This window comes from Bos javanicus, chromosome 1 (genome assembly GCF_032452875.1).
Source record: "Bos javanicus breed banteng chromosome 1, ARS-OSU_banteng_1.0, whole genome shotgun sequence".
NCBI classification, from domain to species: domain Eukaryota; kingdom Metazoa; phylum Chordata; class Mammalia; order Artiodactyla; family Bovidae; genus Bos; species Bos javanicus.
This window is the reverse complement of record NC_083868.1, coordinates 126258890-126284145: the sequence shown is the minus strand read 5'-3', so window position 1 is coordinate 126284145 and position 25256 is coordinate 126258890. Positions and strand designations below refer to the sequence as shown.

Sequence of the window (25256 nt, the reverse complement as noted above, 5' to 3'; positions counted from 1 at the left end):
GGACTTTCCTGGTGGCTCAAGAATCTGCCTGCCAACCAAGAGACATGAGTTCAATCTCTGAATCAGAAAGATCCCTTAGAGAAAGAAATGGTAACCCATTTCAGTATTCTGGCCTGGGAAATTCCATGAACAGAGGAACCTGGGGCCTCAAAACAGTCGGACGCAACTGAGCGACTGAGCACCCTCTGTGGAGGACTGTAGTCTGAGAAGGACCAGCAGATGAGAACAGGAGGATTTTCTTCAGATGCCCCTTTACTTTTTGCAGAGATCTGAAAGCTTTTAAAAATATTTGTTTGCGTGCGTGCATGTGTGCTCAGTCGTGTCTGACTCTTTGCGACCCCATGGACTTTAGCCCACCAGGCTCCTCTGTCCATGGGATTTCCCAGGCAAGAATACTGGAGTGGGCTGCCATTCTCTTCTCCAGGAGATCTTTTCCACCCAGGGATCAAACTCGCGTCTCTTGCATTGGCAGGCGGATTCTTTACCACCGAGCCACCTGGGAAGCCAGTTACTTGTTTATTTATTTGGCCGTGCTGGGTCTTAGCTGTGCCACATGGGATCTTTAGTTGTGTGTGAAACTCTAGTTGTGGCACGTGGGATCTAGTTCCCTGACCAGGCCCCCTGCGTTAGAAGTGACGAGTCTTAGCCATTGGACCGCCAGGGAAATCCTCAGATGCCCTTTTATTATCTGTTAACACTCCCTACCTTTTCTATAAAGGAAAAAAGAGTGGAAAGGGAATGATGAAGTAATATACACAAGCAGAGAGGAAAGAACACTAAAAGATATAAACGGAAAGTAATAAATAGGTATTCTGTTGCTTCCAGCATCATTCTTTACAGTTAGATCATCATTTATTTTGTATTTTACTAATTTAGTTTTTAGTCTGATTTATTTTTCTAGTTGTGACCCCAACTCCAGGCCAATTGGCTGTGGTAGAATCATTGGTCATCTGCACAGACTCAACGGTGCTGAGCTGTTTGCTTCCTATTTGTGCCTATTCATTTTCATGTTATTGAAACGTGTATCATTCAGTGACATGATTATTTATGTCCTTCACATTCACCTGGCAGTTGAAATTCTATGACTTGTTCTATAACCTTGAGCAGGAAATTCATTTTCACTCTCTGCAGTCTTCAAATCAGCCACTAAATGTTCAGTGACGACCAGAACTGCTCTCAACCATCCATAGAGTCAGCGTTTCATATTCTAAGGTTGAAAACAGAGACATGTGTGCATGCGTGCTTAGTCACTAAATCGTGTCTGACTATTTGCAACCCCATGGACTGTGGCCGGCCAGGCTCCCTTGTTCTTGGGATTTTCCAGGCAAGAATACTGGAGTGGGTTGCCATTTCTTTCTCCAGAGGATCTTTCTGACCCAGGGATTGAACCCATCTCCTGAATTAGCAGGCAGATTTTGTACCCACTGTGCCACCTGGGAAGCCTGAAAAAAAAAGATACATTTCTCAAATGCTTGTACTTGGGGAAGATGTCTTTTGGCTTCATCCCACCTTTCTAGAGGCTTGGTATGAAATTATGCCTCCTTGGGTATATACAACCTCAATGAGATAGAGATATCATGGTTTCCTTTATTTTCTCCACAACACAACCTCTTGTAAACACAGCCAGTCTAAAGGGGAAGCTTGTTTCCATTATATATTTAATCTTTCTAGATACTGTTCCAGGAATGAAAATTGCTAAAAAATTTGAACTACCTCTGCTTATAAATATTTTGCTTTGGTTTCATCTGGAAATGGAATTATGGTGGTGTTAAAATCACATGAACTGAATAGTTGTTTGTTCCCAAGAACTGTGTTCAACCTGTTGCCACAACGCTGTGGGTAGGTAGATCATTCCCTTTGTACAAATGAGACAACTGAGCCACAGAGAACTTAAGTGACTTTCCCCAAACACTCAAAACACTCCCTTCCTAAGAAGTTAAAGCAGAATCAAATCCAGGTTTGTTTATATCAAAGTTATATTCTTAGCCTTCTTGTCTACTAGATAGGCCAGCTCCTGGGCTAACTCCCAATATGAATTGCATTTTGGGCTTTGGTCAGAATAGCAGAGGTCTCCAGTGGTTGGTGCAGAGAAGGCAGTGGCAACCCACTCCAGTACTCTTGCCTGGAAAATCCCATGGACGGAGGAGCCTGGTAGGCTGCAGTCCATGGGGTCGCTAAGAGTCAGACAGGACTGAGCGATTTCACTTTCACTTTTCACTTTCATGCATTGGAGAAGGAAATGGACACCCACTCCAGTATTCTTGCCTGGAGAATCCCAGGGATGGGGGAGCCTGGTGGGCTGCCATCTATGGGGTCGCACAGAGTTGGACACGACTGAAGCGACTTAGCCACTGGTTGGTGGGAGAAGTAGATAATGTTTTAGCAACATTAGTCATTTGTTAGATGATAAAATTCAGAAATTCTTCATTTTGATTCTATCCAGATTATTGGGCCCTACTCTAAAACTTCAGAATAAGTATCTCTGGAGAGGAGATCCAGGAATCTGCATTTACTATAAGCTCCACTGGTTGTTCCTGTGACTGCTGATGAGAACCATCATGTTGAATTGCTGGGTAGCGCTTAATGTTTACTGCAGGGATCTCCAAGCTCCAGTAGGATTCAGATAGGCATTTCTGTTCACCATTATTGGCAGAATATTGAATATTTGAATTTTTGTTGTGTTTTTCTCTTTAAGTGGCTAACATGAATATTTGACTTTCAATATGTGGGTGTGTATATCCTACTGGAGGGAAAATTTTAGGAGAATTGTAAAGCTGATGTTGGCCCTTATCCCCAAATATATTCTTCCTTTCGCTCTGCTTCCCCCAAATGCTAACTGTTCTCTCTTGTGGACAATCCAAGGCCTAGGTGATAAGAACAAAACTGCCTAAGCTTGTTTTAGTTTTCTGTTGCTCTTGTAACAGAATATCACACATTCAGTAGTTTAAACAACACAAATTTATTATCTTATAGTTCTGTAGATCAGAAGTCCAATATGGGTCTCGTTGGGCTAACATCAAAGAGCAGTCAGGAGATACTGTGTTCCTCTATGGAGGCCCTAGAGGAAGATCCTTTCCATGGCTCATTCGGAGTATTGGCGGAATTCAGTTTCTTGAGGTGGTGAGCCTGAGAACCCCGTTTTTCTACAGGATGTAAACTGAAGGCCATTCCCAGCGTCTAGAAGCCACCTGCATTCCTCGGCTGTGATCTGTTTCCTCCATTTTCAAAGCTGGCAGCAGCCCTTCTTACTCATTGAAGTTGTTCCACCTTTTCCTATTTCTTCTCTCAGCCCAGCAGGGGAAAGTTCTCTGCTGTTAATGATTCAGGTGATTAGATTGGCCCTATCTACATAATCCAAGATACTCAACCCTTTCCCAAAACCCATGCATATCCTTAGTCACTTCTGCTGAGTTACATGTTGCCATGTAGGATAACAAGTTCACAGGTTCTGGGGATTAGGGTGTGGGCCTCTTTGTGTGTGTGCTCCGTCACTTCAGTTGTGTCTGTCTCTTTGCCATCCTATGGACCATAGCCCACCAGGCTCCTTTGTCCATGGGATTCTCCAGACAAGAATACTGGAGTGGGTTGCCATGCTCTCCTCCAAGGGATCTCCCAAATCCAGACTTGAACCCGGGTCTCTTATGTCTCCTGCATTGGCAGGTGAGTTCTTTACCACTAACAATGGGCCTCTTTGGGGGAGTATTATTCTGCCTGTCACAGACATATTGTCTGCCTTTGTCTGACAAATAAGACAGTAGGAGTTGTCATTGACACCGGGGCTTCAGGCATTAATGTTGATGCACAGGAGAAAAATGTGACTGAACTGGATCGTTTTCTCAATTGAAATCATCTCAAGGTCAGATTCTAATGCAAGTAATTTGGGAAAGGATGTTTCAGGACTTTTGTCCAGTCAAGCAGAGCTGCAGCATCACTTATCTCTGTGTGTTACAAAGGAGGTAATGCCTGCTTTTCTGGTCATTAAGAGTCAGAAAAAAATGGTGATGATGTGAAATAGGCACAGACATTCAGCCAGGATATTGGCTTTCATTTGGCCACTGATTCCACTCACTCTCAGGCTTCTGCAGTTTTGATTGTACCCTACTGATTTCCTAGTTTGCCCTTCTAGCTTTTTGCCCATTTATCTGTAACAGTACATATTTATGGCAAATTTTGATACCTACTCATTCTAAGAAACACTTTCCAAGGTGCTGAAAAGTATATCTAGTCATTTTTCCCAGTTGCTGAATTCAAATGATAAAAAGAATCCATGTTATCTCCCAGTCTTTCGAAGGCTTTTTTTGAGTTCTTCTCTGGATATCTTCCTCCATAAGTTCCTGTTCAGCACTGAAAAAGCCTGTCATGTCTTGGACATAGTCGGTACCCAAAACTACTTATGGATTTGAAGAAGTAAAACTTAAACAGTTGCAATTGTATTGTCTGTACACCCCAATTCTGCAAGATGTGCGTACTTACTGTTTCCTTACAATGTTGTTAACAAAGAGAACATTGCTAAGAATGTCAAGAGTAGGTGAGGAAAACTGGGATTGTTAGAGATGAAGTTTCCAATTCTCCTTTACTGAATATATTAAATCATGTTCAGTCAGTACTTAGCAGTATATTGGGGGTAAGAGAATAGACTACAAAGGGGGTCTGTTTTTGAATATTCAATGATATATGTGTGCAGAAAAATACACATATGGTAAATGTGTAACGATGAATTTTTACAAAATGATACTCCCATGAAATCAGCGTCTATATCAAGAAACCAGAATTGTTACCAGCACCCCAGAAACCTTTCTGCTTCCTTTTAGTGGTTACTACTGTCAAGGGTAATCACTACCCTGATGCTTTAGAAGTTTGAGAAATGGACTGTTTTTAAAATAGAGAAAAATTCATATAATTGTGGTAAAAATACTTCTTTTGAACAAATTCCCAAGCAAAGGTATGTGGGTTTGTTGTTGTTGTTTAGTTGCCAAGTTGTGTCCAACTCTTTGCAACCCCATATACTGTAGCCTGCCAGTCTCCTCTGTCCATGGAATTCTCCAGGCAAGAATACTAGAGTGGGTTACCATTCCCTTCTCTAGAGGATCTTCCCAACCCAGGGATCAAACTCAGTCTTCTGCATTGGCAGGCAGGTTCTTTATCCCTGAGCCACGTGAAGCCCCATGTGGGTTTACAGAGATTTAAAAAAATCTCTCCTGCCCTGAATGTGCATTTAAGCACAAAATGGTAAATTCTTTTCTAAATATTCTTGCTTTATTTGATAGTTTGAGTTAAAAAGCAACTTTGAGTCAGATTATTTCTCAATATTTATTGAATATTTTAAGGGTTCAAACAACCCCTTTGCCTCGAATACTCACAAGTTGTTAAAACTGTACCAGGCACTTGACCCTGATTGATGACTTGGCACCACATCCGTTTCTACATATTTTTTTTATTGAGATCAAATTAGTATATTTTATATTTTCTCTGGAACTTTGGTTGAGGTTCATAGTAGTGTACTCAAAAACAAAAAAAGAAACTGTTGTCAGTAAAGGTGGCAGTCCCCATACCACATATTTTAACTGTCTACCACAACACTTTCTTAGCTGAGTGTAAAGTGAAATTTCTTGTAGCAAAATGAAATGGATAAAATGTTAGAAAAGTTGGATTCAGGGCTGTAGTTCTCTTATTCCCTATTCATTCTCTGTGTTAAAGGATGTCAAAACATTATTTCTAAATGTAAAACATTGGGAACAACCTTGCCTAACCAACATGAGTGCTTAAATAAATCATGGTATAGTCATGATGTGGACCCTTATGAAGCCGTAAAGGCACGTTTCAAAAAAATGCTTAACTATATGGAAAACTTCTTAATAGAATTAACTATGTACTGAAATATACGAACTTTGTAAAAAAAAAGATGCATCCTTGCACATGTGTGTAGACAAAAGACTGGAAATTCATAACCCATTGGCTCTCAGTTCAGTTCAGTCACTCAGTTGTGTCCGACTCTTTGCGACCCCATGGATCGCAGCACACCAGGCCTCCCTGTCCATCACCAACTCCCGGAGTTCACTCAGACTCATGTCCATCAAGTCAGTGATGCCATCCAGCCATCTCATCCTCTGTTGTCCCCTTCTCTTCCTGCCCCCAATCCCTCCCAGCATCAGAGTCTTTTCCAATGAGTCAACTCTTTGCATGAGGTGGCCAAAGTACTGGAGTTTCAGCTTTAGCATCATTCCTTCCAAAGAAATCCCAGGGCTGATCCCCTTCAGAATGGACTGGTTGGATCTCCTTACAGTCCAAGGGACTCTCAAGAGTCTCCTCCAACACCACAGTTTAAAAGCATCAATTCTTCGGCGCTCAGCCTTCTTCACAGTCCAACTCTCACATCCATACATGACCACAGGAAAAACCATAGCCTTGACTAGACGGACCTTTGTTGGCAAAGGAATGTCTCTGCTTTTCAATATGCTGTCTAGGTTGGTCATAACTTTCCTTCCAAGGAGTAAGCGTCTTTTAATTTCATGGCTGCAGTCACCATCTGCAGTGATTTTGGAGCCCCCCAAAATAAAGTCTGACACTGTTTCCCCATCTATTTCCCATGAAGTGATGGGACCAGATGCCATGATCTTTGTTTTCTGAATGTTGAGCTTTAAGCCAACTTTTTCAGTCTCCTCTTTCACTTTCATCAAGAGGCTTTTGAGTTCCTCTTCACTTTCTGCCATAAGGGTGGGTGTCATCTGCATATCTGAGGTTATTGATATTTCTCCCGGCAATCTTGATTCCAGCTTGTGTTTCTTCCAGGCCAGCGTTTCTCATGATGTACTCTGCATATAAGTTAAATAAACAGGGTGACAATATACAGCCTTGACGTACTCCTTTTCCTATTTGGAACCAGTCTGTTGTTCCATGTCCAGTTCTAACTGTTGCTTCCTGACCTGCATATAGGTTTCTCAAGAGGCAGGTCAGGTGGTCTGGTATTCCCATCTCTTCCAGAATTTTCCGCAGTTTATTGTGATCCACACAGTCCAAGGCTTTGGCATAATCAATAAAGCAGAAATAGATGTTTTTCTGGAATTCTCTTGCTTTTTCCATGATCCAGCGGATGTTGACAATTCGATCTCTGGTTCCTCTGCCTTTTCTAAAACCAGCTTGAACATCACAAAGTTCACGGTTCACGTATTGCTGAAGCCTGTGTCTGAGGTCAGGGGCAGTAGCCCTAAGGAGCAACCCCACACCCCCAAGCCCGAGGCCAGGGGCGGTGGTCGGGAAGAGCTACCCCATGCCCGAGGCCAGGGCGGCGGCCGGGAGGAGCAACCCCACGTCCAAGGAGCGGTGGCTGCACGGGCGCAGGAGGGCCTAGAGGAGCTATCCATTGGTTCTAGTTGTTTCTAAATAGTGTGCTTGAGTGCAACTTAAATTTTTTCATTTTACAAATATTTCATTTTATAGATTTCTTTTCAAAAATCAGAAAATACACAGAATTCTTTTTTTTTTTTTAAGAGGATGTGTTGGGCGGATAATGACTTCTCCTGAGAAGTAAAGTCTTTGGGGGAAATAAGACATGGCAAATAAATGGCCTAGTCAAGAGGTGGGCAGAATTCCACACCACAGCCACAGGGTCACAAACATCTATTCATGAATAATCATCCTTGAAATAATGGAACTTTCAGTGCAAAAAACTTTAATGGTCACTTCATCCAATTTTCTATGTAAGAAACCCCAAAACAACAACATCTGCCCAAAATGTACTTTGAGCCTAAATTGGAGCAGACTCAGTGAGGAGACCCCCAATGTTCCAGAGACAGCCCAGGTTGGTTGTGGAGCACTTGGCTAGGATATGTTTCCTTATGTTGATATGGAATTTGTTTCTTGGTATTTCGGCTTGATGGATCTAGTTCTACCATCTTGTGGCCATACAGAGCAAGAGAAAGCCTTTCTTCATTACAGGTACCTTTCAAATATTTAAATCTATGTATGTGTATTTTTAGCCATCATTGAAGGGTAAGTTAGGTGTAATGGGCTGTACCCATTTAAAGTGGGCTTTTTCTTTTTGGATGTGCTGGATCTTCATTGCTGCAAGCAGGCTTTCTCTAGTCACAGTGAGCAGGGGTCTCCTCTCTAGGTGTTGCGTGGACTTCTCATTGTTGTGGCTTCTCTTGTTGTGGCTCACAGGCTCTAGAGTACACTGGTTTCAGTAGTTGTGGCATAGGGGCTCATCTGCCCTGTTCTGTGACATGTGGAATCTTCCCCGACCAGGGATTAAACCCATGTCCCCCGCACTAGGGTCCCAGGTGGCGCAATGGTAAAGAATCCACTGCTAATGCAGGAGACACAAGAGGCGCAGGTTTGATCCCTGGGTTGGGAAGATCCCCTGGAGAAGGAAATGGCAACCCACTCCAGTATTCCTTCCTGGAAAATTCCATGGACAGAGCAGCCTGATGGGCTACAGTCCATGGAAACGCAGAGAGTTGGACACGACTGAGCATGCAACCACATACCCCCCCCCCACAACCCCCTCACTAGCATGCGGATCCCCAATCACTGGACCCCCAGGGAAGTCCTTGGTGTGTTGTGACAGAGTATACACCCCACTCCAGTACTCTTGTCTGGAAAATCCCATGGACGGAGGAGCCTGGAAGGCTGCAGTCCATGGGGTTGCTAAGAGTCGGGCACGACAGAGCGACTTCACTTTCACTTTTCACTTTCATGCATTGGAGAAAGAAATGGCAACCCACTCCAGTGTTCTTGCCTGGAGAATCCCAGGGACGGGGGAGCCTGGTGAGCTGCCATCTATGGGGTCGCACAGAGTTGGACACGACTGAAGCGACTTAGCAGCAGCAGCAGCATACACCCTTAAAATCATCAGCACAGTCACGATGCAGAACATTTTCATCACTCCTTAAAGTTTCCTCCTGTCCCTTTGCAGTCCATCCCTCCTTCCTCCCCTGTTCCAGGCAACTATTGATCTACCTTCTGTTACCATCAATTAGTTTGCGTTTTCTAAAATTTCATATAAATGGAATCATACAGTAGGTACTTTCTTTTTAAAAACTGGCTTGTAACATAACTTTTTCTTTCACTTTATGAAGCAGTTTTGCTCCATTCTTTACTTTTATGGAGCCATCATAAAAGGTGTTTCAGACTTTGTCTTCAGAGAACTAACCATTTAGTGAAAATGTATTATAGACTTTATGAGTAAACTTTCGCTCACTTAAAAAGTAGAGTTGAATTATAACCCTTGAGGGCACTTTCCAGCTTTAACACTGTTTCATTCTATGTAATGTTTCTATTTACTCTTCAAAGATAATGCTGTACATTTGATTGAAGTTAGTCCAGTGACTATATTTTTTTAAAAAAACTCAGTAGGCTGTAGGGTTTTGTTGTTGTTTCAATTTTTAAAGTTTAACACAGTTTCCTTATCATTTTATGAATCTCAGTGTATGTGAAATCTTAATGATTTTTCACATGGGGAAGGAAAGCTACAGTGGCAAAGGAATATTTATAAAATTCATGTAAGACCTCATAGGGCAGACAGTCCCATGTCGTAGGAACTTCTTCCTTCTTCTACCTGTTTAGTAGAATCTAAAAGGTGAGTATCCTGACATATATATGTACTTAAATATGTATATGGTGAATATCGTGGTACATTTTAAGCTGTACAGTCATAATCAAACAGATAAGATGATGACATTCACATTTTTGCCTTTTTTTTTTTTTATAGTTCCAAACCACACCCAATGCAAATTGACCTTACTGCTTGAGACCAATTGTTTTTTGAGATTGAAATCTATAGTAGTAGGCAGAATACTTAAGTGTGGAGTTAGTTGCTTGTTTTCTTTGGTCAGATACTGACTTTGACAGAAGATTATTTGAAAATAGACATAGTTTAAAGTGACTGAATTTTGAATCTTCTGAATTGTTCTCTTGGATGTCCAAATCTCAGGTGATCACACCAACAGAAACAGGTATGCAAATTTTTCCTTATGTTAATAGGAAAATACAGCCTCAGATTCTAGAGGTGCTTTTTAAAAATGAGATTGTTAAATTGAGATAAACCTCCTCATGTTTGTTGGTTTTAGTGCATTCTTGCTTTGGGAGTCTAGGTAACTCTGCATAATCAATGCACAGTGACCATGATGTGAGGGTCACATAATTTTTAATTCTCTTAATCTTTCTGCCTTAAAAATTATTTCTTTCTTAAGCAATATTTGTTGGGTAAGAAAGGACTGTTCTGGTTTATTCAGGGTTTGATAAAAAGTTAAATTCATAATTTTTGTTTTGGCATTAATTTTCCCTTTAGAAAGATACATGCAATTTTAGGAAAATGCTAAAATGACTGAATATTCTCTTTTTGTGTCATCTAGAATGTATATGTATTATTGCTTTGAAGCCTGATTCTTTCATTCTGATGAAACAACACTTGTAGTCTATAGTTTAGTCATGTAGAAGCAAAACTCCTCTTTTTTTCCTAAAGAATTCCTACAGATATATAAAACAAATATCAATAGAGGATATTGTAGATTCTAGGGCTATGACACAATTATATACATCCACCTGGAGTCTGAGGAAGACATCTTATTTGAAATTAATTCTTTATCATTACTTTTGCTTACCTATATTTTGAAGTCTGGGAGATAGTGCTTCTGCTTCAAAGCTTATTTTCACTGTTTCACTGAATTTGAGAAGAGACTGTAGGCTTTCAGAAAGGGCTTCCTATAAACTGTGTGCAAATTCTAGAAAAACAGTTTGCCTTTCAGTGAGCCTTTTTAATGGTTTCTGAAATTGGCTGAAGAATCTACGTATCTTTACCCCACATAGTCTTGGTGTCTGTAGCTGCCTTGGTTTAGCTCTTTTTCTCAGTAAAGCAGGAAATGTACAGTTCCCAGCCCTGTAACACTGAGATGCTCTTGAATGATACATGTCGAGGAAACCTAGATACTGGTATCACTGGCAATTTGCATCGATCTTATTGCCAGAGAATGAAAGACTCTTGAGTTTTCTAAAGAGAGACCAGCTTTTAAAAAGTTAAGTGTGTTTCCTTTGTGCAGTGACCTGAGGTCTCACACTGAAGTAGAAAGTTAAGACTTATCTGTTTAGCTCTGTGAAGCAGTCAACTGTTTATTCTTAGTCATCATAGAATAGGGTGACTCTGGCTCTTACTAGAGAGACAAACACATCATGACCAATTAACTCTGGAGACTGAGTGCCATGGACAAATTCCACGTAATTCTTAAAAAAAAAAAAAAAGAGTCACCAACTCTTGAAGGCTTTCTCAGGAGCCAGAATTGAATTCTCTTTCCTGTATTATGCCCAGAGTCCAACAAAGGCTGTGCCCTCCTGCCAGTCCTTTCATAATGAACAAGCCAAGTGTTCAATTGTGTTCTTGTGGAGGAAGGGGATAACATTCCTTTATGATCCCCAGTTTAGATCAGCTTACCACCCAAAGCATGATATTTGATTACCCTTATTATGTTACTTTGTGTAGCTACAAATGTTGCTAATGGTGCGGCCTTATCTAGCCATTTAAAAGTCCCTGTTCATGCTGCTTTACTGGTCAATGCTATAAAAGCCCCTATTGCTAAGGACCCTAGTAATAAGTAATACGAGCCGATGAAGAGGGAACAGTATTTGGGTTAGGCATGCACTGCATGCATCTTGAACTCCTGAATATATTCCACTGACTGCCTGATGCCCGTTTTTTTCTTCTAAGTGCTGATTTTAATCTCTAATATCCAGTGTGCCTGGGCCTGAATTGCTTTGAGAATGATAAAAGTTTGCTGGCCTTTTCTGATGGCATTCTTCTTTAGCACTGAGGTTTCTATAGTTCCTTCTTTTTCTTTCCTTCCAAAAGTTTCTGACTTAGTTCTCAGCCTTGCAGGATAGAAGCCATGCTGTCATTAACTAGTAGGAGCAAATGAAGAGAAATTATCCTTTTATCTATTCCAGCGGAGGTAGAAAGTTGAGTGCTTTTTCCTTGGAGTAGTGGCCTTTAGGCTTTTTTTCTATTTCTTTTTTCTTTACATTTTTATTGTATATGTACTATAATTGACTTACAATGTTGGGTTCGTTTCAGGTGAACATAGGCTTTTTTAATTGTTCTACTCCCATCAGTTAAAAAAAAAAATGTATACACTTTCAAGGTATACATTTTTAACTTATTAATATATTCAAGTGCTACTTAATGTACATGTGATATATACTAGAGCCCATGTAAAAATAAATTTGAAAGAATAAGGTGATTTTTTAAAAAAAGTTTATTGTTAATTAGAAGGATTTTATAATACCCTTAGCAGATATGATGCAAGGGGCAATATGGTTTATTTTATTTTTTAATTGGAGGAAAATTGCCTTACAATGTTGTATTGGTTTCTGTGGTACAGCAGTGTGAATCAGTCGTAACACTGTATGTGTATGTGTATATATATATGTGTGTGTGTGTGTGTGTGTATGTGTAGATATATATATCTCCCCTCCCTCGGGAGCCTCCCTTCCCTCCCCCAACTCCTCATGGAACATGGGCCTGGGCCCCAGGCACAATGAAAATAGTACCATCTTTGACACCAGTGGATGACCTAGGCTGTGTAGGTTTACCTTACCTGTTTACTTGTTTTATTCTCATGTAAAATGAGAATAAAATAATATGAGGAAACATAATATTGGGTTGGCCAAAAACCTTTTTCCATAAGATATTGCAGAAAAATCTGAGTGAACTTCTTGGTCAACCCAATACTATTATAGTGTGTGTGTATGTATATATAATCATGATAATAATATTTTCAGTTTTGCTTAACTCACTGGGTTGATGTGAGACTTGAAGGTCATATGTGAAAGTGCTTTATGAGTTAGGAAGTGTGTAAGACTTAATTCTCTTACATGTGGGACATGTTGGTGGTTTTCTTTAGTCTTTGCTTTTAGGCCACTATGAAGAATCAGTTTCATACTTATTTTTTCTTTCACAAAGTTGAGGTCATTATTATTAGCTAAGAATAAAATCTCTAGTAAATTTGCCTGGCATGCTTATACTAACTGAATAAACAGAGTTAAGGAAAAACCTGTCACATTAAAACATGCAAACAAAAAAACATGGAATCAGCCTATTTAAGTTATTTTAAGATACTAGAATTAAGTAAAATTTTCCAAGATTGCGGAAGTTGGGTAGGGTCAGACTAACTCTGTAAGCAGAATGATTAAATTACCCTGGGGCAGGTCCAGCATACCTTCCTGGGCCCAGCCTTATATGGAACAGTGGAAACATGGACCTTGTCACTTGTTTGAATTATATGACTGTAGTGCTCACCAGCTGAGTGGTATTGGACAAGTTTCTTAACCTTAGAGAGCTTGAGTTTCTTTATCAGTAAAAATGGATGTAACCACTACTTTGGGAGGTTGTTTTAAGGATTAGAGATAATTTATATCAAGTGCCTGGCAGTAAATTCTCTTAATGTGTGCATAATATCAACTGTAAAAAATAAATTACACTGTTCCATGTTTGTGCTTTCCTGTGTCCACGCAGATCTGCTGTTATAACCCCCATTCATCATTTAGCCTTTCATTCCAGATGTTTTTTATTTAAACTTTGAGGATGAGATGGTTGGAGGGCATCACCGACTCAATGGACATGGGTTTGGGTAGGCTCTGGCAGTTGGTGATGGACAGGGAGGCCTGGTGTGCTGTGATCTTTGGGATCCAATCTTTGGGATCACAAAGAGTCGGACAACTGAGCAACTGAACTGAAAAACAAAATCCTGACATTCTTAAGCATTTCCTCTTATTTCCAAATTTAAATGTTAGCTTAGAGAAGTTGCTATATAATTTAGTCTGAAAACAAGCTTTCTACTATATTTTCTTAAGACCAAATAAAAAGGATGATTAAGTAAGATGGAAAGCAGGACCACTGCATACATATGGTTGTAGAATGTTCCCTAATGTAATATTATTCTGTTCAAATTTTATTTAATAATTTTAATTATAAAATAAAGCATGCAGAAGAATAGAATAATATAATATATGCTCATTTTCTCTACCCTGATTTAAGAAATGTCAGCAATTTGTATATATCAGCTCTTCATTTTCTGTAAGAAATAAAACACTAATGATATGATTGAAGGCCCTCTCCCATTTAATCCCTTTCCTCATCTGAAATTGGCATGTGTTAGTTATTCTTTCTGTCCATCTTACTATTTTTCCATGAACACTTTTCATTAATAATATAAAGTACTTGAAACTTTTTACAAATATCTGCTATACAGCTTTCTCATTTAACATGTGTCCATGATTTTTTTCATATTAATACAGATAACTACTTCATTTTAACTTGTTGTGGAGTATTTCACTAAATGAATATTCTAAAATTATCTAGTCTTCTGATGATAGACATTCAGGTTGTTTCCAGTTTTTTGATACTATAAATAATGGTGTGCTTTTACCTATATTTTGACTTATTTATACAAGATTTCCTCTGGGATGAATTACTAGAAGTAGAATTGTGGGTCATAGAATATGCATATCTTCATCTCTTTTAGATATACTACTTTGGAGAGCAGTATGGCAGCAGGAGTAACTGATCTCTTATATTCTCTCCAGAATGTGGTGTCTCTGTCAGTTTTATTTTTGGCAGCCTGATGGGTTGAGGATGTTACGTCATTGTTTTCATTTGCCTTTTCTGTTTTATGTAGCTATTAAAAGAATATTTAAAATCTATGCCATCACTCCATTAAATAATCATACATGTACCTAGGTATGTATATATAAATGAGTATTTGTAAATTTAAATAGTCCAAAAGGGTATTGGGTAGAATATGCAGAACCATTTTACCTTAGTATTAATAGTGGGGAATCATTAGCCCTTAGAGCATGATTTCTCAGCCTCAGCACCATGGAAATTTTGCACTGGGTAACTCTTTGTTACAAGGGGATCTGCTGTGCATGGTATGGTATTTAGGAGCATCTCTGGTCTCAACACACTAGATGCCCATAACACCTCTTCACTCATGAGAGTCAGAAATGTCTCCAGACATTACCAGATGTCCTCTAGGGAACATAATCATCTCCTGCTGGGGAACCACAGCCCAAGACTAAACTCTGCTTTGTCCTGCCTACCAGAGCTTAAACATAAGACCTCCAAAGGATCAAACCCTTCCCAAGGACTTTTCTGCATTTGAGAACAAAGATCAAGAGTGGTTATAGGGCTTTCTTTTTTTTTTTCTGAAATAGAAAAAAAAGAAAAAAAGTTAAATGAGATCTCAGTGGGTACTAAGTAGCCAAAACAACCTTGAAAAAGGAGGACAAGGTTGTAAGACTCACATTTCCCAATTTCAAAACTTACTACAAAACAATAATAATCAAAATGGTACTATACTGGAATATAGACCAATGGGCCAGAATAGAGAGCCCAGGAATTCACCCTTGTGTATCTGGCCAAATGATTTTTGATAGGGGTCCCAAGACTACACAACAGGGAGAAGACAGTCTCTTTAATAACTGGTGTTAGGAAAACTGGATATCTACATGCAGAAAAAATGAAGTTAGACTCTCCTAATACAATATATAGAAATTAAAGTACATCAAAGACCTAAAAGTAATACCTAAAATTGCCAAACTCCTAGAAAAATACATAGAGGAATAGCTTCAGGACATTACATTTGGTGATGATTTGTTGAATATGACAACAAAAGCAAAAGTAGACAGGTGGGACTACATCAAACATTAAAACTTCTGTGTATCAAAGGAAACAGTCATCAGAAAAGGCAACTATGGAATGGAAGAAAATATTTGCAAATAATATAGCTGACACAAGTTTAATATCATTTCCCTATAAAACATATAGGGGACTTCTGCAAGGTACAGGCATACCTTGGAAATATTGTGGGTTTGGTTCCAGACCACCATGAGAAAGCAGATATTGCAATAAAGTAAGTCATATGAATTTTTAAATTTCTCAGTGCACGTAGAAGTTATGTTTATACTATACTATAGTTTATTAAGTGTGCATAGCATTATGTCCCAATGTATATAATTAATTTTAAAAATACTCTATTGCTAAAAATTGCTAATCATCTGACAATAAAGGGTTGCCACAAACCTTCAATGTGTAAAAAAAAAAAAAAAGCAATATCTGTGAAGTGCAATAAAGCAAAGCACAATAAAATGAAGTATGCCTATAACCCTGTTAAAAATGAGCAAAGGACTTGCATTAGCAGTTCTCCAAAGAATATACCCATGTGGCCAATAAGCATATAAAAAGATATTCAATATTACTATTCATAAGAGAAATGTAAATTAAACCCATAAAATCACCTCACACTCATTAGAATGGCTAATATCAAAGGAACAAGTGTGGTCATGGGTGTGGTGAAATTGAAACTTTGTGCACTGCTGGTGGGAATATAAAATGATGGAGCTATTATGGAAAACAGTATGCTTCCTCAGAAAATAAAAAATAGAATTATCATATGATCCAGTAACCCCACTTCTGGGTGTATATTGAAAATAATTTAAAGCAATACCTCAAAGAGATATATTTGCACGCCTATGTTCATCGCAGGGCTTTCCTGATAGCTCAGTTGGTAAAGAATCCACCTGCAATGCAGTAGACCCCAGTTGGATTCCTGGGTCAGGAAGATCCGCTGAAGAAGGATTAGGCTACCCCCTCCAGTATTCTTGGGCTTCCCTTGTGGCTCAGCTGGTCAAGAATCAACCTGCAATGTCAGAGACCTGGGTTTGATCCCTAGGTTGGGAAGATCCCCTGGAGAAGGGAAAGACTACCCACTCCAGTATTCTGGCCTGGAGAATTCCATGGACTGTATAGCCCATGGGGTCCCAAAGAGCTGGACACGACTGAGCAACTTTCACTTTCACTTTCATGTTCATTGCAACATTATTTACACTAGCCAAGAGACAGAAGCAACCCAAATGTCCCTCAAGAGGTGAATGGATAAAGACTATGTGATATATATACAATGAAATAACATGCACCTTAAAAAAATAAGGAAGTCCTGTCACATGCTGCAACATGGGTAAACCTCAAGGACATTATGCTAAGTGAAATAACAAAAGGACAAATACTATACGACTCCATTCATATGAAGTATTTAAATTAATCAAAGCCATAAAAACAGGAAGTAGAAAGATAATTGCCAAGGGCTTGGGCGAGGGGAGTGCTAATATTTTGTAGGTATAGAGTTTCACTTTTTCAAGATCAAAAATTTTAAAGATCAGTTGTACGACAATGTGAATATACTTAGTTTACTGAACTGTAAACTTAAAAGTGGTTAAAATGGAAGTTTTAATGTTCATTCTTTTTAATCACAGTAAAAAGTTAAGAATAATTATAGGGATGCAAGAATGTCAGTTACTCAACAAAGTAAATTTTACAGTGTCTCATCCAATCAAAATGTACCAGGCATGCAAAGAAGCAGGAAAATAATGACCCATAATGAGAGAAGTCTATCAAACAAAACTGATCTGGAAACTGAGACAGGTATTATGATTATCAGACAATGACAATAAAAGGATTGTTAGATTCCATATGGAGACATGGAAAATATTTTAATAGACCCATATTGAACTTCTAGACAGAAAATTATAACATCTGAGATGAACAATATGGTAGATTGGTTTAAGGGCAGATTAGACAGTGTAGAAGAAAAGAATAGTGACTTTGAAGCCAGGGCATTAGAAACTATCCAGAATAAAATAGAGAAAAGAATTACAAAAAAAAAAAATTAAAATATCAGTGATTTGTGAGACAAGTTCCAGTCACCTAATATACATGTATTTAGAGTCCCTGAAAGATGAGGGAGAACAGGAAAAATATTTGAAGAAATCATGGTTAAAAAATTTCCAGATTTGATGAAAAGTGTAATCCTACAGATCCAAGAAGCTCAATTAACCCCAGCAAAAGATGTGTAAGGAAGATTATATCAAAGCACATTACAATTAAATTGTTCAAAAGCAGTGATAATGATCTTAAGAGATACCAAAGAACAAAGGCATATGACATATAGAGGAAGACAGATAAAGATGATACAAATTTCTTGTTGAAAACAAAAGTATACAAGACAGTGGAGGACCATCATTAAAGCACTGGAAGAAAAACCTTTGACCTATAATTTTTTTTTTTTTGGTCACACTATACAGTATGTGGAATTCTAGTTCTCCAGCAAGGGATTGAACCCACACCCCCTGCATTGAAAGCATAGAGTCTTAACCACTGGACAGCCAGGGAAGTCCCTAACCTACCATTCCATACTTAACAAAAATATATTTCAAGAACAAAGATGAATTAGACTTTTCAAACATGTAAAAATTGAAAAACTCCATCACCAGCAGACTTGCACTATAAGAAATGTTACAGGAAGTCCATCAGGCAGAAAGAAAATGATACCACATGGCAATACAGAAATACGGATCTATACAAAGGACTGAAGAACACCGGAAATGGAACTATATAAGTAAACGTAAGACCTGCTTAAAAAAACTGCTTGGATGTGGTGTTTAGTATGTACACACTACATTCTAGCCATACCATCTTTGTCTTTGAGGCTCATTTTGGAATGTAATGATATACTACCTTGTATTATATTTAATGTTAAGAACCTCTGTAGCAGAAAATTAATTCCCAAGCCTCAAAATTTTGTTTGTGTAAGAAATGTTGTTATTTTTCTACACAGTCTCTGTCATCAGTACCCGTATAGAGGAAGACGTTTTTAGTTGTACAGGGTAAAATTCAGTCATTTAAAACTGAACTCGGTTGTCTTCCCTGGGTGGTATTTAGTTTTCAGAAATTTCATGGGTATGAGCGTAAGGAGTTTCGTTCAGGGCTGTGCCTCTCTGTCACTGGCTTCTGCTGGGACCTCAGTTCCTGCTTAGTCCCTGGGTGTGGCTGGCCCTCTGCTGCCGTCTGCAGAAGCGTCTGAATCTCCACTTCATCCGTAGTCCGTGTGGTGTCCCCTCTTTAAGACCTTGAATCCTTTCAAGTCCACCTGGTGGTAGTGAAATGATGGAGGGTGTGGGAAGAGGGAATGTAAATGGTAAGTTACTATTGATCAACTTCATTCTGTTGTACCTGAGATAACATATTGCCTGTCCCCAATTCTCATTTCTCCCTGAAACACTCTCTGGATCGTTGGGGTACACAAAAACCTCTCCCTCTTAATTCTTTGTGTCCAGGCCACAACCATGCCGTCTACCTAGTGACATCTCTCGGGACATCTTAAAAGTGATCTTAACATCATTTATAATGTTTTTAACATTTTTTTCCTGATGAGTGCTATTGATTATATGTGTAACACTAACATTGCTGTGTTTTTTCACCCTCCTTGACTTGTGTATAAGCTCCTGGAATGCCCAGATCAGAGATTTGATGTCTTGATGCTTTTCTTCGTGCTTAGCACTGGGCAAAGTGCATAGTTGGTCTTCAGTAATTATTGGCTGAATGAACAAATGAAAGAATGTAAACTTTTTGAGTACAGAGAATTATTTCTTTTACATCTCTTATGATGCTTAACATAGTATTGAATACTGAGCAATCCCAAATGATTTACTTAATTTAATTGAACTGAGAGTCATTTTAACTTAATTTTAAAAAGTTTTTTAAAATTATTTATTTGGCTGTACCGGGTGTTAGTTGCAGCATGTGGGATCTAGTTCGCTGACCAGGGATTGAACTCAGGTCCTCTGCATTGGGAGTGTGGAGTCTTAGCAACTGGACCACCAGGGAGGTCCCTAAAAAATTTTTTTTGGCTGCACCATGCAGCATGTGGGGTCTTAGTTCCCCGACCAGGGATTGAACCTGGGTCCCCTGTGTTGGAAGCGTAGAGTCTTAACCACTGGACCACCAGGGAAGTCCTTGAGAGTCATTTTATGTTAACTCTTTCTACATATATTTACAGTGCCTGAAGAAGTCTAGAGAAGCCAGGTCTTCTACAGACTGCTTATTGAAAATAATTTAAAGTATTGGTTAAAATCAGCTGGGAGAGTTTTATAGATAGAATAGAGAAGGAAGGTAAAATGAGTGTGATTGCATATAAGGTATAATCATTTCATCAGTAGGAAATAAAACTAGGCCAGAAAAATAAAAAACCTAGCCAGTACTATTTGTGATGTAATTGCCATCACAAATAGTACTGGCTAGGTTTGTGATGGCAATTACTCAAGACGACGTAGGACTTCCCTGGTGGCTCAGACAGTAAAGCGAATTCCTACAGTGTGGGAGACCTGGGTTCAATCCCTGGGTCGGGAAGATCCCCTGGAGAAGGAAATGGCAACCCACTCCAGTATTCTTGCCTGGAAAATCCCATGGACGGAGGAGCCTGGTAGGCTACGGTCCATGGGGTCACAAAGAGTCAGACAGGACTGAGCGACTTCACTTTTCAAGAGGATGTAAGCAGACAGTGAATAGATGAATCCAGTTCATTTCTATGAGGCTAAAGGAGAAAAAGTGCTGAGCAAACGATTCCCCTGGTTTTATTGGTAGGATTTTAATGATCTTCTACTCTTTCATTCATGTAACAAATGTTTGTTGAGCACCAACTATAGGTAAGCAGTGTGTTGGACAGTCAGTATTCAGCGATAATCTGACAAAAGTTGTTTCTAACATCCCCAGATGCTTAGTCCTTGATGCAGGTGTGGTGGACAGAAAATACAACGTGCAAAATGGCATTCACAGAGTGTTGAATGACTTTTTTTGGCATCACTGAGCAAAACATCTGCTCAGGGAGGAAGATTCCACCGGGGTATGGTCTTTGACCTGGATCTGGAATGATTACTGGGAATGTGCACCCCACCAGTGGGGTCTGGTTTGCATCCCATATAGCAAGTTTTTATGTTTCCTGGCACCATTGCTCTAACTGACTCTTATACTTTTTAAATTATGGGTGCTAGATTTCTGGGCAGAACAAGGAAATTTCATTGTTTCAGTTTTTCATTTAGCTTTTGGATGGTGGTGTTCAGTCGCTCAGTCATGTCTGACTCTTTGCGACCCCATGGGCTGCAGCACTCCAGGCTTCTCTGTCCTTTACCGTCTCCTGTAGTTGGCTCAAACTCATGTCCATTGAGTTGGTCATGCCAGTCATTTAGCTTAATGGTCATTTAAAAAAGATATTTTCAAGGACTTTCCTGGAAGTCCAGTGGTTAAGACTCTAATGCTCCCAATGCAGGGGTCTTGGATTTGATCCCTGGTTGGGGAACTAAGATCCTGCATGCCATATGGTGCAGGAAAAAAAAAAAGATCTTTCAGTAGGTTAGTGATTTCTCAGTTAAATTTTTTTCTTAAGCAGTCATATATGGAGTCTGTCCTCTAACTATCTGTCCTCTTTTGGTACTTGCTATTCCCCTGCTGTCTTCTAAGGAAGTTAGATCCTTAGGTGGGAGTTGTGTTGGGTGATGGGTGAAAGGCTGCACGTGGTAGAAGCTGAGGAAAGAGTTGAACTGCTCCATGTAAGATAAATGATTAGGGTAGAGACTAAGGATAGCAGACTGAAGCCCAGAGAGGGGACAGTTCAGGAGTTGTGGTAGAGAAGGAGGCTTTCTCCCAGAGGGGAGTTTTCAGGAAAGAGGGGATAATTAAAGGAAAATTAGCAGAGTTTTGCCCAGTGCTGTGCAATTTGATGCTTTTGAACTGTGGTGTTGGAGAAGACTCTTGAGAGTCCCTTGGACTGCAAGGAGATCCAACCAGTCCATCCTAAAGGAAATCAGTCCTGAATATTCATTGGAAGGACTGATGCTGAAGCTGAAGGTCCAATGGTTTGGCCACCTGATGTGAAGAACTGACTTATTGGAAAGGACCCTGATGCTGGGAAAGATTGAAGGCGGGAGGAGAAGGGGATGACAGAGGATGAGATGGTTCAATGGCATCACTGACTTGACGGACATGAGTTTGAGCAAGCTCCGGGAGTTGGTGATAGACTGGGAAGCCTGGCATTCTGCAGTCCATGGGGTCCCAAAGAGTCAGACATGACTGAGCAACTGAACTGGACTGTGCAATATAAATTTTCTTCTCTACCTCTCCATATTTCTTTTTTTTCCCCTCTCCATATTTCTTATTCAATGCATTGTTAGACTGGCTCTACCTAAGGGAAATATGTTGAAGCTGATGGGCATAGAGTAAGAGTCAAAGACTGGATGAGGAAAGTCAGGGAGAGCAGAAGTGAACCTCCTGAGGTAGCCCTTACAAGGCAATAGATTGCTGGACTAAGGCAGTGACAGGTAAAGATGGAGTGGAGAGGAATATTCCAGAATTTGGTTTTGGTGGTAAGTTACTGGTTTTGGAAGGGAGAGAGTATAGAGTCGAGATGACTTTGAGGCTTGCAGCTGGGGAGAGTGCAGCTGTAGGAGATGTCCCAAGTGACTGGGACTGACCCTGGGAGGAAAGGTCACTGTTTCTGGCTTGTAACAGGGAGGGTGGATGCCAGTGACTTTCTCCTTCTTTTTTAATTTAGTTTAATTTTTTTCCCTCTTTTGGCCCCAGGACTTGGCTCCATCATGTGGCCTATGGGATCTTAGTTCCCTGACCAGGAGAACCTACACACTTTGCGTTGGAAATGAAGAGTCTTAACCACTAGACCACCAGGATGTCCGATGCCTGTGCTTTTAAATGTATGACATAAACCTAAAAGAGGAAGCATCTCTCTTGCTTACTGAGGATGCAAGGGTTCTTCTTGTTGTTCCTGTTCATATATTCTCCAAGGTCCTATTATAACTCAAGAGAGTGGAAAGGCATCTATGTGACAACTGGTGTCGCTCTTCTCAAGTGATACTGAGTAGGCCTTAGAGCTAATTTTGATTTAATTTAATAAAAGAAAGGGTATATTCTGAGGGTCATAGAAAATATTATACCCTTTCAAGTTAATTTTTTTCCCCCTATTTTTTTTTGGCCATGCCACATGGCGTGCAGAATCTTAGTTCCCTGACCAGGGGTCAAATCCGTGCCCCCTGCCTTGAAAGCGTGTTGTCTTAACCACTAGACTGCCAGGGAAGTCCCTACAACTTAATTTTTTTTTTTCAAATTCTTTTGTCCTTATTTGCTTTTGCCTAATTAAACTATCAATACTTAACATCTTTTATAGTAATAGTGCTCTTGTTAATTTCTAAAGCTATATAACTCATGACATATAAACATTAATGCCTGTGTGTCTTAATTTTGACTGTATTTTTCTTTAATAGTTTTTCCTTTGAGTTCTCTTTTGATGTACATCTTCTCATCCAGCATTTCTGATGACTTGTCTGGAACTCTGAACACTTCAGTCTGAGTGCCAGCTCTTTCTTTGTGGAGTAAGAAGTGTGGACTGGATTTTATCAGTGTTATAAATAATTAAAATTCATTGTGTCTAGATTTCTTTATGTCTAAGAATGAGGCGATCAATGTGAATCTACTTTGGAAAGTATAAAATGCTTGGCAAATATATAGTGCTGTTATTAATTTTTGTAGTGCCGAGATTCTGGTGAGAAAATTTCCGGAGCTGGTAGTGGGTACTGCTTTCTTCCATTGTCTGATAGCAAAGGAACTTCATAATTCTTGAGCAAATATCTAGTTGTGCTGTGAGGGTACCCATCTCTTGTGAATAGGAAAAGACTCGAACTTGTTCTGTTTGGCTGTTAGAACCCTTAACTGGCAGCACACAGGCTGTTAAAAGAATGATAAAACTATAGATTTGTTTTCTAGTGGTACTTTTTAAGAAAATCATATTACATTTTGATAGTTAAATTTTTGTCTTATGGCATCCTTTGCATTTGAAAATATTTTTCAGTACTATTGATTTTTATCCATAATTTGTAGAAACTTGGGGTTTTAGGTACCCACTCCAGTGTTCTTGCCTGGAGAATCCCAGGGATGGGGGAGCCTGGTGGGCTGCCATCTATGGGGTCGCACAGAGTCAGACACGACTGAAGCAACTTAGCAGCAGCAGCAGCAGGGTTTTAGTTAAGACTTCTATGGATCCTTGAAAACACACACCTATAAATGATAATTCCTTCCTTGTTAATAAAGAAATGTCAGAGTTGGATTCTGCAGGTTGTAATGTAAAGGACCTCAGAGGGTCAGCTCCGGGAAAATACTGGTTTAATTTTTCTGCATAAAACATGAAGACTTCACAGTGTGTTCCGAGCACCAGCAGTGTGTGCTTTGGGGGTTGAAGTTCAGACACTGACACAGAAACATCCTGGGGAGGATTCCACTGTTCACTTGGACACAAGTTGGACTGGAATTTCTCTGTTGCTGTGAATTATTTACATAGAGTTTCTTGGCTAGAATCAGGAGAAAACGAATTATAAACTAGCAGCAGGTAAGGCCCGGTTTATTCCAGTGCAATGGGAAATGACTCATGGATTCCTTTCTCTGACAGCACTTTGATATTGGTGTTGAGGCATTCATTCTAAATGAGATATTTGGCAATATAGGCCGTAACAATCTAGGCAGTTACCTCCCTAGTGTACACTTTCCCGTGACTAAGTCATACGTGGATAATAGGAGCAAAGTAATTTTCCAGAAACAAACAAAAAACAAAGCTGTTGTGAAATAATTCATATCACTTCCCCAAAGCTCATTCAAACCCTTCTACCCATTCCATCAGTTTCTAGCAAGACAGATCACTCTGTATCCACACTTCATCCTAACAGTTTATCCTGACAAGGAAGGTTCTAGGGCAGCTTGTAACAGGAAAAGGCCACAGGATGTATAACTTGAGATATAGGGATGGGATTGGAGAAGGAAATGGCAACCCACTCCAGTGTTCTTGCCTGGAGAATCCCAGGGACGGCGAAGCCTGGTGGGCTACCATCTATGGGGTCCCTCAGAGTTGGACACGACTGAAGTAACTTAGCAGCAGCAGCAGCAGGGATGGGAAGGAATAGATGGAGACTGCTGCTATGAAGGCAGTATGTAATGAAGGATCTGGACTTGGCAGACTCCCTGAGTTTGAATCCCAGCTCTGCCACTTATTGGGAAGCTTTTGACCTCAATTGCTTTAACTGTGAAATGAGGATTATAATATTACCAACCTGATACTGTTGCTGTGAGGATTAAATGAGACACTATGTGTACTGCTCAGAACACTGCTTGGCCTTTGTGACCACCCAAGTCTCCCCTGCTACGTTGGGACTTGCGTTGTGTGTGAGTGCTGTGTTTTGTTTGGGGATGGGGATCTTGGGGGAGATTTTATGAGTCAGGTTTATATGACCTTCTGGTGTTTTTGTCAATCTTAATCTGTATTTATTTATTTAGTTTTGGTTGTGCTGGGTCTTTGTTGCATTCTCTAGTCTCGGTGAGCCAG

The 25256-nt window shown here is 39.7% G+C and overlaps 1 protein-coding gene and 1 non-coding gene across 4 annotated transcripts in view; one reads left to right on the top strand and one right to left on the bottom strand.

The window, feature by feature from the left end:
- Positions 1 to 25256, top strand: part of PLS1 (plastin 1) — a 127604-nt gene that overhangs the window by 24255 nt on the left and 78093 nt on the right. Inside the window, exon 1 of one of the 3 annotated variants that reach the window (XM_061419575.1) lies at positions 9812 to 9953. The exons of the other annotated variants lie outside the window; for them this stretch is intronic. The gene's annotated coding sequence lies outside the window, so the exon portion shown is untranslated. Of the gene's footprint in view, positions 1 to 9811; positions 9954 to 25256 lie in introns of those variants that run through there. 3 annotated transcript variants of the gene reach the window in all.
- Positions 19760 to 19832, bottom strand: TRNAG-UCC (transfer RNA glycine (anticodon UCC)). Its single transcript has one exon. It is a non-coding gene; the product is annotated as a tRNA-Gly (tRNA).